The sequence below is a fragment of the Pteropus alecto genome, unplaced genomic scaffold (assembly GCF_000325575.1).
Source record: "Pteropus alecto unplaced genomic scaffold, ASM32557v1 scaffold88, whole genome shotgun sequence".
Classification (NCBI taxonomy): domain Eukaryota; kingdom Metazoa; phylum Chordata; class Mammalia; order Chiroptera; family Pteropodidae; genus Pteropus; species Pteropus alecto.
In genome coordinates this window covers 2,230,309-2,244,384 of record NW_006494611.1, presented here as the reverse complement: position 1 = coordinate 2,244,384, position 14,076 = coordinate 2,230,309, and the positions used below count along the sequence as shown (strand labels likewise).

Genomic DNA, 14,076 nt, shown 5'->3' with positions numbered 1-14,076 from the left:
TCAAATATATGGTGATGGCAGGAGACTATGTTTTGGGTGATGAGCAAAAATGCAATATACAGATGATATAATATTGTACACTTGAAACTTATATAATCTTATTGACCAGTGTTACCCCAATAAATTTAATTAAATTAAAAAAAATACTAGTGACTAGAATAATTTTTAATGTTTGTTCGCTGTTTTATTTGTGCTCTGTGACTTATTTATGTGTGTTTCAGGGCCAAGATATTTTTGTGTAGGCTTTTTCTATGTGAAATACATTAAGCCTTAAGTTTTTTCTTTTTTAATTTTACAGCTATTTTTTATTTTACAGTTTGTTGTTTATAATTTTTCTTTTCTTTTTTTTTTTTTAAAGCCTACAGCACCTGATATTCCTATGTGGTCTCCCATCCAAGTACTAACCAGGCCTGACCTTGCTTAGTTTCTGAGATCAGACGAGATTGGGCGTGTTCAGGGTGGCTTCGCTGTAGATTATAATTTTTCTTTTTGATTTTATAATTTTATTTAATCAAATATATATATATCTTTTATTTTGTGATTTCTTCTGTTTTATATCCTTTCTCAAATAAAGAAGCAAATGATCATCAGGTTTATTCTAGTATTTTTAATTGTGTTATTTACTTATTTATTTTTTAAGAATGTTTGATAAGTGTTTTTGTCTGTGATATGAGGTGAGACTCTAACTTTTCTCAATAGCATTTATTAAATATTCCTTCATTTATTGGTGATGTCTCCTTTACATATTAGGTTATTTTAGAATTTATAATCAGTTTCTGGGTCTTCCTGTTTATTCTTCTGATCATTTTTATGTCAGTTCCACAGTTTGGATTATTATTGCTATATAATATCTTTAAATATTTGCTAGGAGAAATTTTCTTTTTCCATCCATCCTTTTTTAAAAAAATATTTTTTAAACTGTTCTAGCATTTTTAATTCAAATAAACTGTATAATTATTCTGTTAATCCCCTTCATCCTCACACACTTACTATAATTTTGGGTAGAACTGTATTCTGACTATAACTTCATCTGGGAAGCATTGACATTTTAAGATTTTTAAAAAAAATTTCTAGGACTATATCTCATTCAAATATTTTGTATTTCTCAATGAAAATTTTTGTTCTTTTCATATAGATCTCACACATTTCCTATTAATGTTTTCCTCAGCATCTATGTTTTCTGTTGATATTGTGAATAATTTTTTATGATATCTTTTTACTCATTATTGCTAGAGTATAAGATACTGATTTTGGGATATTAATTTATAACATGCTATTTTATGGAAATATTGAGTCTAATAGTTTTTCAGTCGATTTTCTTTTCTTTTTTTTTTTTTTAATACACATAGATGTCCAGTAAATACTTGTGAAATAATGACATAATTATGTTATCTATGAATAGTGATAACTCCCTGTGGTTCTTTGTTTCCTGTAGTTATACATTTTTATTTCCAGTTCTTGTTTTTGTGTTAATAAGAAAGTCTAAAACAAAGCTAAATATATTAGAATATTACTTAAAATAATTATTTGTTTAGCTTCAGGTTCATATTACATGGAGGGTTTTATCCTTGTTTCTGCTTAAACGCTCTGTTTTAAAGCCACATTTTTATATGATTTTTAATAGCTTAACAAATAATAAAATTGAAACCCAATCACGATGCTCAAGTGGTTTGCATTGTTTAAGGATTCAATGCTGCATGTACATCTTTGTGCACTGAAGGCAATAGAAAGACTGTCTTCTCTCATTTGTGTATCTTACTCATTTTGCACTAACTCTTGATGGTAGTTTTAATTACAAAAGTTTTAAGACATCACAAAAATAGGATAGTCTTACAAACCTTACTCTGCACTCAGCTTCAACAGTCATCAACACTTTGCCATATGGTCAATAACATTCAGAAAGGACAGGCAATATTCTCAAAATATTAGTGAAGAGCATGTTGGAACTTTGTATATTGAGCCAGTAACCCAGATAAAATAATTTAAAAAAATCTTTATTAACACAATTTTAGTTTACTAATGAAAGTAATGTACAATGTTTGTTTAAGCTGCAAGTAATACAGAAAGGAATGAAATTAAAAGTCAAAGTCACCCCAGTCACTCACGAACACCAGTCCCTCTCCCTAGTGGGACCATGTATCTACTTAGCATTCTTCTTCTAGGGGTTCTTCTGCATGCATGTAATTGGATGTGGCAATCCCTTCCTCTCTGACCCAAAGAGAAGGAGATGTCCCTGCTCCCCTGTGAAAGGGGAAGATCAGGAGATGAGTGGGTCTGTAGTGCTTGCAGCCCAGTGGTCAACTGGTGGGAGCATGGTGGTCCTCACAACTTTACAGCCAACAGATCCTATTACTCCCTTCACTCCCTAGTCATCTCCAGGGGGAAGTCAGTTTAGTCTCCCTAGAAAATACACCTGACCATTCTGGTGTTTATAATTCTCCAAAAAAACAAAGTCTAGACTATATAAGAAAAAAATATCCCTCCTTTTAATATGACTTTGATCCTACTTCTGGTAAAATTATAACCCTGGTACCTTTGTGCAATGGATAAATAACTTCAGTCTTTTTTGAGCTTGCAGGTTACTTCTCATTCTCCATTCTGCCCTGATAGGGTAGGGGCAGGTCAATGGCTTCAGTTCATTCTGCTAAACAGATACAAAGCGCATACAACTTTTTTAAAAATAGGGGAAAATCTAGAAGTACCAAAATTTTTTTCTTTTATATCTATAACAGTAGTTTCTTATGTGGGGGGAAAAGGAGTACACAGTCATCTCCCATTGTCATTAATACTGAAATAATCAGCTCTTCTCTAAGGAGTTACCTAGTACTCAGTTTATTTTAGAATTCATTATTAAACATAAAGAAAATGCAATCCTTTAATATCCAATAATCCTTTATTATCCAATATCTTGATCAAACGGTAATGGTCAGTGCATGGAATAAAAGATTTATAAGAGCTATACAATTTGTTCATATAATAGAGTCAAATGTAATGAAAAGTCCAAAAATTAAGTTTGCCTCTCCCTAGAATTTTATGTAAACTGCAAAAAGATAAAATTATGATTGTCTTTGGATGGGTGTAGGTGCACACACACTGCCACTGTGGGTTTATGTGGTCAGCAAAGTTAGCTCTTATGTTCAAAGGTGCTGTGTTGTCAGCCAAGCATTAGTGGCTATTTGCATCCGAATGAAAGGGTAAGGAAGTCAATGTTTATTAAGAAAAAGAGCCTGCGTGTGGGTTTCGGGCATTTTCTGTGTTGCTAGTGGAAATATAAACGGATACAGCCATTTTAGAGAGAAATTTGGCAATACCTAAGAAACTGTTGTTTGCAAACTGCTATATTTGCTGTCCTGCGTTAGAAGACTTTCAGACTTTGCATTTTGTAAGAGTTAGCATATTCATAATATCTAATGGTAGAGAGAAAAAGAGGCTTCATAAGTTTTAGAGTGTCAAATTACATTAAATTTCTTCATTGTAATTTAGGTATTTTCTTAAAGTACTTCACATGCAGTTAATACTAACAGAGAACTGGCTCTGAGGATTACTTAACAGAGCAGCCTGTAATCTTAAAGGGCCTTCTGGTATAGCTAATTGGAAAGGTTTGGTAGTTTTTTGCAAGTTAAATATACATCTCTCCCTTGACTCAGCAATACCACTCTTAGTTATTTATCTAAGAGAAATGCAAGCAGATGTCCACAGAAAGACCTTTATATGAATATTCACAGCAACTTTATTCATAACAGCCCAAATTGGGAAAAAAACCCTCACTGTCTATGAGCAGGAGACTGGACAAACTGTGACCATCCATATGATGGGCGACAGCTCAGCAATAAAAATGAATGAACTACTGTTACATACAACATGAATGAACCTCAGAAACATTATTCTGAGAGAAAGAAGTTAGACATAAAAGAATACATACTGTAAGATTACATTACGTGAAGTTTTTGAACAGGCAAAACTAATCTCTATTGAAAAAAATCACAACAGTGGCCATTCCAGTCACTTGGGGTTTAGGAGCAAGGGTTGACTAAGAAGGGACATGTGAAGGTACTTTCTATTGATACAAATGTCCTGTATCTTGGAAGGAGTATGAGTTATAGAGATGTAGCCATTTGTCAAAATTCACTTCTGATTTGAGTATTTCAACATAGGTAAAATTTACTCTCTCCCTACATTTACTTTTTTAATAAAAAAACATTTTTCAGTTTCTCCTTGGCCAATTACAAGCCTTTGAAATTTTAGCTCGACTTACAAATAAAAATGAGAAGTTTGTATACAGACTTATTCATTACTTACTTATCAGGTATTTCACATTGAGCCCTTTCTTTAAATCTTGGAGCACAACATTAATAAGTAAAGACATTAAACATGAAGAACCAAAATAAAATGCACTATGAAAAAGTAGCCTCTCTCTGAGTATACCACACTTTCTGTTCAGCATAATTCAATTCTGAAAGGTGAACTCACTTTTCCCCAAGACTTAGTAAGTGAGATCTTGGTCAGATCAAAGAATTTCCTTCCCTACAATCATGATATTATACTTGTACCTGATCTTTAGACGTAGTTCAGGAAACACATCCCATTTTAGGATTTGAATCTTTACTGCGCCATTGCTGTGCCAAACCATGTTGCACAGATGGTACAGCCTATCTGTGTCTCTCGGATAGTGTCTTCTATTGGCTGCATTGTTAATTCTCTGGGTAGTATTCCTTGACGGCCTGGAGAAGTTGAGAGAGAAGGGCGGGCGGGGGGTGGGGGAGTTGTGGCCTGGAATAAATTTTCTTAAGAGCATCCTTTAAAAAAACGTATCCCTGTCTTTTATTTTATTTTAAATATCTAGTAGCCTGGAGTATATCTCCTCTCTTAGTGTGATTCCTCCAAAAAAAAACCCCCAAACATTCTGATATTCATGGACTCTAGGATTTCCCTTCTACCTTGACATCCTCATCACCATTTTCCTTTTATTTCCAAATGAAGAAATATGGTAATCTGTTGGCCTGTAATCCTGTGAGCACCCAGCAATCCAGAGGATCAGCTCTCAGCAATGAAATGACCTTGAGTGAACTTCAGAGAGATTAGCCAGAAGAAAGGATTAAACACATCCATGTAAAGTGCAGTGCTGAGAGTGGAATGGAAGGAGAGTGATGCTCGCACTGTCTTCTGGGATCCAATGGCCTCCTGGTGTAAGAAATGCGGGCAGCAAGACCCTAGATACTTACCTTACACCTCGGTGCGGATTACAGAGGCAGAGATGAGGGCTTACCATCATTTCCTAGGAAGTTGCATCAGGTTAGAATATATGGCAAAAAAAGGTACTGTGAGAGCAATAATGCCTTTCTTTTCTGTATGTTTTTTTATTCACCTTTTTCTCAGTGGCATAATGGTTGAACGAATTTTATATTAAAAAATTTTACTTCGAAATGCTGCCTCAAGTTTGTTAAGGAGTTTTAAAAAATAACTTTCTGAAAAAGACAATCAGCTATTAACATTATAGATGGTCATTTACTGAAAAATTCAAATAAAAAGAGATGACCAAATATTCTAAAAAAAATAAGGCTGTAAAATGGAATGTGTAAGTATGAACCTATTTTAAAAGCATATATATCTACTCCAGGCTACTAGCACATACATAGATATATATGGAGAGATATACTCCAGGCTACTAGCACATACATAGATATATATGGAGAGAGAGAGAGAGAGACACTATAATATGCCAATGAGGTAACTATTTAATTTTGAATGAAGGAATTATAAAGAATTCTACTTATTTTTGTTTAGTTGTACTTTTTATTTAAAAAAATATTTTTTTGTGAAATGAAAATAAGAATCCAGATTATGAAATTCACATTCCTGAAGAAAAATGTTAAGTCTGAAGAAAAATGTTAAATCTGAAATGCTAAGGCTTCATGTTAGACACATGAGCTGATAACAGACTGGTGATTTAAGAATAGAAAAAAGAAAAACACTTCCCTTCAGTGGGCTGAGTGAGAAGGAACAGCATTTCTAAGTCTGCCTTACTTGTATTTGGAAGTCAGTGTTCCAAAAATTGACTAAGAGCTGAAGCAACTACTTGTTAAGGCTTTTTCTTTTATGGATGGGCTTATTAATATACTCTCACTTTCTTTTTTTTCCTCTTTTTTTTTTTTTTAGCCTTGAAAATGTTAATAATACATTTTCCCCTTTGGATCACAGGCTAAGAACAGTGACTAAAGCAAATGTCTTTGTCTTATTATTCTTTATACTTGGAACCTATTTCTTCAAGAGAGGAAAATTGAATAGAGAAATGTGCTTTTAAGATAAATTCATCATTGTTGGAGTTATACTTTCTGGTTGAGAAATGATTCATGCTTATACTATGATTCTATACCATGTCCTTATACAGTATAATACATATACTATATTCTCAAAGGCAAGGGCTACAATGTAGTTGCTACTTAAGAAAGAACAACTTGTTTATCAAATCTTGCTTTCCATACTTAAAACACATAACTGCTCGCTTGTGCATGCATTCAAATCCTTACAGGGCTTGAATTCAGGTATAAATTATTGCTCTAATTTTCCTACAGTTAAATCGTAAGAGCATTACAGTTTTGTTAGTAGTGAGGAGAGGGAGTAATTTGAAAGAAGAATATGATGAATTTCTGAATCCTAAACTGACAGCATTACATATGCTATTTTCTTTTTTTCCCACTCTTAAAGGTTATGAAAGGTTCACCTACAGGCTTTTCCTGTCAGTCATTTTATTCTATCTGTGACTCAAGACAGCAATGAAAGTTTGAGTATCTTTATGCAAATTTTATGAGTGTCCGAATGGCCTTTCTGGCATTACGACAATCTTATGTTTATTTGGATGCTGTCAGTAGACTTCTTGGCATAATTCTAATTTCTTGGGATTAAAGGAATGAAACTCCAGAGATGACATGCTGATTGAAATATGTGTTACCCAAGACCCATATTTTATTTAATTGTTGGAGGTCAGGGAAAATCGGCACTTGAAGGTTTGCTTTTTATTGACTATCCTCCCCTTTTCTTCTTAAAAAACAAAACAACTGAACTCAGACACAGATATTATGAAGGTTACCAGAGGGAGAAGGAGTGGGGGGAGGATGAAAAAGGTAAAGGGGATCAAATATATAGTGACAGAGAGAGACTAGACTATAGGCGGTGAGCACACAATGCAATATACAGATGATGTATTATAGAATTATACACTTGAAACTTATATAATGTTATTAACCAATGTCACCCCAATAAATTTAATTTAAAAATAAATAAAATAAAAAAGAACAAAATGTATTTAAGATATTACTTTAAAATGAATGCTTGCCTATAAGTTAGGGTATTACCAACTACTGTAACCCTCAAATTTCAGTAGATTAATACACTCCAGTACACTGTCTCCAGTCAAAGGACCATTTTCCTCAGAGTATTGCAGAGACCTTGCCTGCTTCTATCTTGTGGGTCTGCCACCTTCTAGCTTCAGAGTTGTCACTTTGCAGCTTATAGGAGGGCAAAGAGACAATGGTGAAGATACACTTATTTCTTATGTACCCCAGTTCAGAAGTAACACATCATTTCTGCTCATCTCCCATTGGCATTTGCTAGTCACATGGCCATAACTGTTGATGGGGATGGGGGTGACTGGGAAATTGAGTCCCTGGTTAAAGAGTCATCTTCCAGTGATAATGCTACTGTATGAAAGAGGAACTGTGAATTTTTGGTGGGCTCTTCAAGAGGCTTAATCACATCTACAAAGACCCTTTTTTCCAAATAAGGTAATGTTCGCAGGTATTGGGCTTAGGAAATGGCCATATCTTTTTTGGGAGGAGGGGGGCACCATTCAGCCCATTATACATATTTCTTATTAATTTGTAAGTCTCTAGGGAAATAGCCTTTTTTCATCCAATGGGCTGTAAATATCCCAGTTGTCTTTTGAGTTTGTTCAAGGTATGTGTAAAGTAGATTTTAAATTAGTTGACTTTATTAGTCTTTTCTTATTGGGATTTCTATCATATTTTGAAAGGCTGTTATAATTACAGTATTATAATTTTATGTATTAAATGTTCTCCCATATTTTCTTCTGGCATTTTTGTGTTTATATTATTTAATCTGGCTGGAGATTGTTTTTGATTCAAAAAGTGAAATATGGGCACAACTTAAACATTTTGACAATAATAAAATACCTTTACATAGCACCTACCATATACCAGAAATTTTGTTTTCTAGCTATATTACTCAGTTCTTACAACATCCATATCAAGAGGATATATTATAATTTCCCCCATACTCAGAGCAGGAAATTAAGGCACAGGGAAGTTAAGCAATTTGCTTGAGGTCGCTCTTCTGTAAGTGGCAGAGCCAGGATTTGAACCTACACATTGTGGCACCAGAGGTCATGCTCTTAATCACTGCACTTGATATCCTGGTATGGCCAGCAGATTGACCCAACACTATTTCTTGAGTAATCTCCCTCTACCCCCATTTGAAATGCCACTTTTATCGTGTACTACATTCCAATTTATATTTTGGTCTAATTCTAATCTCTGTTCTGCTCCTGAGTCCTTCCAAGCTCATGACAAGTTCTATCAAATTTACTTCATAGTGAAAGAGGTAACATGACATCAGTGGGGAATTTATGAGCAGAATTTCAATGCAAATCACCAATACATGGCAATAACATGGGTGTTTGAGAAAGATCTATTGCGATATGTTTGGGATCATAGCTCAAAGGACTGAATGGTAAACTTAATTGAATTCTATTTGAATTAAATCTATTATATCCAAACTGCTTCCACATGTTATTTTAAATTAATCATATTAATTAAATTAAATATATAGCACAGCATGCATTTATTAAATGGTAATATTAATTCTCACAACAACCCTCTAAAGAGATATTATTATTATCATTCCCATTTTACAGAGGGAGAACCTGAAGATGCAGGTGCTGGTCAGTGGCAGAGCTGGGATGCAAGTCTAGTTCTTTTCATTCTGCTTCCATAGTACCTGAATGAATCAATTAATTGAAAGAGGAAAGAAGGAATGTTTGGCTATAGCCTCCAGGGCTTTTTCTAAAACAAAAGTAAAATTGTTTATCCATCGTATTGCTAAAATGTATAAAATCCTACCATTTTGATTCCTTTGTGTTGATATCTTTTTCTCTTAGGTGCTTTAGAAAGAAATGAAAATGTAGAAACTCTTGGAAGAAGGCCATGTTCAGTGATCATTAGTCATATCGAGTCTTTTCATCTCCTCATGTTATACCATATTACATTGTCTTGCCTGAGACATTGCTTCCAGATGATAGATTTGACTAAATCCAGGGCTGGGAGTAGGCTAAGAATAAGAGGCTGTAAGCATTAAGGGGCCCACACTGAGTATCGGAGTAGGGCTTGAAGTACGCTGGAAGGAGAGGTAAGCAGGAGCTCAAGCCAGGGATGGCTTGTTTCCCAGGGTGCTGACTTCAAAAACAACATGGAAAGAGGTTTTAGGCCAAAAATTACACCTTGTAGGCCTGTTTCAAGAATACGTTGAATATGCATAGATGATTATTTTTATTGAATTTGCCCTGAGCTGCATTTTCATAAGCAACAGGAAAGGACCAAGAGTAGTCTAAGGCCTTGGAATTAATGTGTGCTTGCTTCTCTGTTGCATCAGTAGCATCGGAGAGCATGTTAGAAATGCCCCGCCCCACGCCCACTGAATCATAATCTGCATTTTAAAACCTAGGTGATTTAAATATCCATTATAATTTGAGGAGCACTGCTCTGGGGGAGTGTTGATTAAAATGCTGGTTGGGGCACTTTTGAAATCTAGTTCTAAAACGTGAGAGCTTTATGGCAAGGAGGGGTTAGGAATTTTCAGAGATTTTCTTAATTTCCTCCAGGGCCTTGATTGCTTTTTATCAGAATACCCCAGGCACCAGAACTCATTTCACCTCTCCTGGAGTTCTGAAGGGCTACAGGAGAATGTCATCTCCAGCTTTGTTGCTAAGGAAACTCTCTGCAAAGAAACTTCCACCTCTGCAGTAGTGCTTGTCTCATACAGGGATACAATGTGAAATGTCAGAGCAGAAATTAAGAAGCTTTAAAAAGTATATATCAACATTGTCTATAATGGACAAAAAGAGAGAAAAGAGATTTGGATATGTATTCAAAACCAGAAATGCTTATGCCTAGTTAATATTTAATCAGTTCTCAAAGCAATTTTAAGTAGGCCTTTGCAGAGCCTGGGTCAGGAGTACAAATGGAGGCCCACATGCCACAGTTAAATAAAATATTCTACCTTGACAAACATACTCTCATAAGAACAAAATTAAAATATGTAAAACTATAGTTTTTATATGACTAAAAATCAGAAAATAGCAAAGATGACTAAATTAAATTACTGCTTGTGTCTGACTGTTGTGTTAATTAGCTAGTGAAATGGATGAGTAATAAAGATATCCTTAATCCACATATCATTAATTAACCCATAAAATATTTTTTTCTTGTCTGCATCTCAGGAAAAGCAAATTGTTATAATTGAGATTTTCACATAATTTGAGCTCTTGGGAGCAGTGATCTGAAGTAAATGTGATTGTGTTCAAGGAGTTCAAAATTTGAATGTTTGCATAATGAATTGGAAGAGAAAAAAGTAAGAACACTGACGCTTAGTAGTACTGGACATGATATTGTATCTGGACATGGTCATTATATAAGAATCTACAGCATTTGTGCCATGTGAGAGGAAGGATTTGACAAGTTAATTAATTTGTTTTTTCTTTTAACTAAGCACTTCCACTGCTTGAATCTTCACCGCTCAAATCCTCCCAGGACTCAGAAGCAGTGTTTGTCCCTGATACCACCAGTGGCACAGCCCGTAAACCATCCTAGCATTTGGATACAGTCACCTTTCCTTTTGAGGACATAGACCAAGAGATGTCAAGAAGTATTTCCCTGGGGACTCAGTGGTGTTAAGAGAGTGGATGTTTAGAACTATAGTGTGCCTTGCTAGCACTGAGGCCTGGATCATGACTGATAGAGGCACTCATGTGGTCTTTAACTCAAAAATTTATGGGAAGGAGGGTTGTGATATGTGGAGTTCTCACAAGTGTGGAGTTAGGGGCAAAGGTCACAAGAAAACTTCATGGGGTGATGGAAATGTTCCATATTTTGATTTGTTAGATGGTTATATCAGTGTATATAGTTGTCGAAATTCATCAAACTGTACACATAATATTTGTGTATTGAACTGCATGTAAATTGTACATCAATAAAGTCCTGTTAGCATAAAAAAATAAAGGCTACCAGAGCATACTTTTCTCTATGTAAGTTATAGGGTGTAACCACAGTATGAGCCCATCACTCTAATGTAACTATTTCATGTGTTCTTTTTTCATATGCCTGCACACATATGCACAAATACACCACATGCTTTCTTCTTTCTTTTTTTACCTGGCCACGATCATACCATACATAAGATTTTTATGTCCTTGATATTATATCTTAAATCTTTCTCTGTAGACATAGTCTTCATAATTATGCAGATGGTCCTTGACTAATGATGGTTTGATTTAATGGTTCTTTGATTTTAAGATAGTCATTTTATGAAGCCAGCATTACTCTGATACCAAAATTAGATAAAGACATTACAAAAAAAGAAAATTACAGGCCAATATCCTTGATGAACATAGATGCAAAAGTTTTCAACAAAATATTAGCAAACCAGATTCAACAACACATTAAAAAGATTATAAACCATGACCAAGTGGGATTCATCCCAGGGATGCAAGGATGGTTCGTCATCTGTAAATCAATTAATGCACTATATCACATTAACAAAATAAAGGATAAAAATCATATGATCATCTCAATAGGTGCAGAAAAAGCATTTCAAAAAATTCAACATCCTTTTATGATAAAATTCTCAACAAAGTGGATATAGAAGAAACATATATCAACATAATAAAGGCCATATGTGACAAACCCACTGATAATGTCATACTCAATAGTGAAAAGCTGAAAGCCTTTCCTCTAAGATCAGGAGCAAGACAAGGATGTCCAAATCACCACTTCTATTCAAATCCTAGCCACAGTAATTAGACAAGACAAAGAAATAAAAGGCATCCAAACTGGAAAGTAAGTAATACAACTGATTATTTGCAGATGACATGATACTCTATATAGAAAACCTTAAAGGTGGAGGGGAGGGAAAAAAAAAAAGAAAGCCTTAAAGACACCACCAAAATCTACTAGAACTAATAAATGACTTCAGTAATGTTGCAGGATACAGAATCAATAAACAGAAACCTGTTGCATTTCTATACACCAATAATGAAGAAATAAAGAAAACAATCCCATTTATAGTTGCATCAAAAAAGTATAAAATACCTATGAATAAATTTAATCAAAGATGTGAAAGACCTGTGCTCTGAAAACTATAAGACATTGAAGAATATATAAATAAGGTATATGGAAGCATATATATCGTTTATGGTTTGGAAGGATTAATATTATTAAAATGTCCTTACTGCCTAAAGTAATAGGCAGATTCAGTGCAATCCTTATTAAAATACCAAAGACGCTTTTCTCAGAACTAGAACAACTAATCCTAAAATGTATATAGAACCACAAAAGACCCTGAATAGCTAAAGAATTCTTGAGAAAGAACAAAGTGAGAGATAGCACACTCCCAGATTTCAAACTCTACTTCAAAGCTACAGTAATCAAAACAGTAAGATACAGATATAAAAACAGACATATAGATCCATGGAACAGAATAAAGAGCCCAGAAATAAACCCATGCCTATATAGTCAGTTTATCTATGACAAAATAGGCAAGAATATACAATAGGGTTAAGACAGCCTCTTTAGTAAGTGGCGTTGGCAGACTGGACAGATACATGTAAAAAATGAATTTGGACTAGTTTCTTATACCATACACAAAAATAAACTCAACATGGATTAAAGACTTAAATGTTAGACCCGAAACCATAAAACTCCTAGAAGAAAACATAGGCAGTAAACTCTTTGACATCACTCTTAGCAATATCTTTTTTGATTTATCTCCTCGAGCAAGGGAAACAAAAGAAAAAAATAAACAAACAGGACTACATCAAACTAAAAAGTTTGCACAGCATGGGAAACCATCAACAAAATGAAATGACAACTTACTGAATAGAAGAAGATATTTGTAAATTATACATCCAATAAAGGGTTAGTATCCAAAATATATAAAGAACTCATACTACTTAACACCAAAAAAACAAAGACTTGCAGGCATGACACAGGTAGGTGGTAATATGTCTCAAAAGCCTGAGCCCAGAGCTATCTTCACACACCAGGCTAGCAGTTTGCCTCTAGCCACTGGTCTTTTGGTGGTTTATCTGTTAGGAGTCACAGTGAGATATCCCTTCTCACCTGTTAGAATGGCTATTAACAAAAAGATCAAGAAATAACAAATGTTGGCAAGGATGTGGAGAAAAGGGAACCCTTGTGTACTGTTGATGGGATTGTAAATTGGTGCAGCCACTATGGAAAACAGTATGGAGATTCCTCAAAAATTAAAAATACAGCTGCCATATTATCTAGCAATTCCACCTCTTGGTGTTTATCAGAAGAAAATAAAAACACTAATTTGAAAAGATATATACACCCCCATGTTCATTGCAGCCAAGATATGGAAGCAGCCTAGATGTCCATCAACAGATGAATGGATAAATAAAATGTGGTATACACATATACAATAGAATATTATTCAGCAATAAAAAAGAATGAAATCTTGCCATTTGTGACAACATAGATGGACCTAGAGGGTATCATGTGAAGTCAGACGAAGAAAGACATATGTATGAACTCACTTATATGTGGAATCTACAAAAAACAAATGAATAAACAAAACAAAACAAAAACGGACTCATAAGTATAGAGAACAAGCTGATGGTTGCCAAACCGGGGTGGGGATGGGCTTAAGGAGAAAAATGAGATGGGTATGTATAGCATAGGGAATAGAGTCAATAATATTGCAGTAACCTTGTACAATGACAGATGGTTACTAGACAGCATAATGATCATTTATTAGGTATATTAA

General features: G+C 34.4%; 1 protein-coding gene and 1 pseudogene across 1 annotated transcript in view; one reads left to right on the top strand and one right to left on the bottom strand.

Annotated features, from left to right (window-relative positions):
- The window catches only part of MCF2L2 (MCF.2 cell line derived transforming sequence-like 2), a 187,483-nt gene that overhangs the window by 10,657 nt on the left and 162,750 nt on the right, over positions 1 to 14,076 (top strand). The window lies entirely within an intron of this gene.
- On the bottom strand, positions 357 to 475 carry LOC112474208 (annotated as a pseudogene).